We start from the raw sequence: 2,236 nt of genomic DNA, 5'->3' as shown, positions 1-2,236 counted from the left end.
GATCATGGTGTGTAATCTTGTAAATGTATTACTGAATTCAGTCTGCTAATATTTTGTTGAGGATTTTTGCATCTATGTTCATCAGGCATATTGGTGTATAATTTTCTTTTTTTGTACTGTCTTTGTTTGGTTTTAGAATCAGGATAATGCTGGTCTCGTTAAATGAGCTCGGAAGTCTTCCCTCTTCTTGAATTTTTTTGAAATAGTTTGAGAAGGATAGGTGTTAAAACTTCTTCAAAGTGTGGTAAAATTTACCTGTGAAACCATCTAGACCAGGACTTTTGTTTATTGGGAGTTTTTTGATTACTGATTTGATTTTGTTAGTAGTAATTGATCTGTTTAGATTTTCTGTTTTTTCTTGATTCAGTCTTGGAAGATTGAAAGTTTCTAGGAATTTATGCATTTCTTCCAGATTGCTCAATTTGTTGACATATAATTGTTCATAGTATTTTTTATAATCCTTCGTATTTCTGTGGAGTCAGTTATCACTTCTCTTTCATTTCTGATTTTATTTATTTGGGTCCTCTCTCCTTTTTCTTGATGAGTCTGTCTAAAAGTTTACCAATTTTGTATGTCTTTTCAAAGAACCAGCTCTTCCATTGATCTTTTGTATTTTTTTAGACTCTATTTTGTTCATTTCTGATCCAATCTTTAGTATTTTCTTCCTTCTACTCCCTTTAGGCTTTGTTTGCTGTTCTTTCTCTAGTTCCTTTAGGTGTAAAGCAAGGTGTTTATTTGAGATTGTTTTTTGTTTCTTGAGGCAGGACTATATTACTATGAATTTTCCTCTTAGGACTGCTTTCACTATGTTCCATAGATTTGGGGTCAATGTGTTTTTGTTTTCATTTGTCTCAAAGTATCTTTTGATTTATTTTTATTTTTATTTATTTATTTTTGTGGGGGGATTGAATGTCTTTATTAAAGAAATGAGTAAATGGCACCACAAATCAGCAGCAAAAATTTTGGGAGTGGGAGCAGACTGTAGGGTCAAAATGTGATTGTGCATTTCATAGTCTCAGGGTAGCTGAAGAACTGTGCCTGAGGCCCATTGATAAATATACATGGCAAATGGAGGAGGGCAAGTCTAAAATACTAAGGACCAAACCCTATGCCTTTTAGAAACAGAATCAAAACCTTACCAATTATCATAGTAGTCAGCAAGATTGCATCTTCAGATTTGAAATTGAGTGATTTTCCTCAGAGTTTTCAACCCACAGTTAGAAGCAAAATTGTAAAGTGAGTAGGCTTGAAGAAACACCCCTTTGAGAGAGGATAGCTATTTCTGAAATGATTCAGGGCTTTCCCTATTTTCATTTTCTAAGACATATTATTCCCTTGTTTAATATCTTTCACCCCCAATTTCTCTGAGAAAGTGTGTATTATAAGGAGCAGAATAAAAAAAGCAGTGGCTTATATCACCTTAGCCTTTTAGAAATCCTACTGTCTTGTAGCAGATAACCTCGAATTAAAATTTACAAAGTATTCATCAACCCTTGAAGATATATTTGTGTTTACTGGTCTAAAGCAGGAAATTAGGAAAGTTTGAGCAATCTCTAAAGCTGATTAAAATGAGGTAAAAAAAAAAAAAAAAAAATCAGTCCTTTCATTTTATGCTCCTATACTACTCTCTGGTGCCCCCATCAGGCCTGTTTTCTGGAATTAATATGGAGTGGGAGGAGTAATCCTTGTGACCCAGTAAGTGCACTCCATTGCTTGAACCCTTTACTTTGTGGCTTGAGGGCTTTTAAGAGAAATTGATACAATAAATAAATAAATATATAAATCACAACTCTGCCAGATTCATCAGCACCACCTCAACACAATGGAGGGGAGAGAGCAAGAAAAAATATGGAACGCTTCACGAATTTGCGTGTCATCCTTGCACAGGGGCCATGCTAATCTTCTCTGTATCATTCCAATTTTAGTATATGTGCTGCCGAAGTGAGCACTGATTTATTTTTTTTATCTCATTGCTAACCTGTTCATTGTTTTGTAGTATGTTATTTAGCCTCCACGTGCTTATGTATTTCCCAGTATTTTTCTTGTAATTGATTTATAGTTTTATATCATGTAGTCAGAGAAGATGCTTGATATACTTTCAGTCTTCTTAAATTTATTGAGACTTATTTTGTAGTTTAACATGTGGTCTATCCTGGAAAATGTTTCACTTGAAAAGAATGTATATTCTGCTGCTTTGAGACGGAATGCTCTGAAAATATCTGGTCTAATGTGTTAT

General features: G+C 33.9%; 1 non-coding gene across 1 annotated transcript; it reads right to left on the bottom strand.

Moving 5' to 3' along the window:
• Positions 1-1,842: 1,842 nt before the first annotated feature.
• LOC118629224 lies at positions 1,843-1,949 on the bottom strand. Its single transcript, XR_004959445.1, has one exon. It is a non-coding gene; the product is annotated as a U6 spliceosomal RNA (small nuclear RNA).
• Between the last annotated feature and the right edge of the window lie 287 nt (positions 1,950-2,236).

Source organism: Molossus molossus, unplaced genomic scaffold (genome assembly GCF_014108415.1).
Source record: "Molossus molossus isolate mMolMol1 unplaced genomic scaffold, mMolMol1.p scaffold_m16_p_13, whole genome shotgun sequence".
Classification (NCBI taxonomy): Eukaryota; Metazoa; Chordata; class Mammalia; order Chiroptera; family Molossidae; genus Molossus; species Molossus molossus.
The sequence above is the reverse complement of the archived record's forward strand: the minus strand, read 5'-3'. Positions and strand labels throughout refer to the sequence as shown.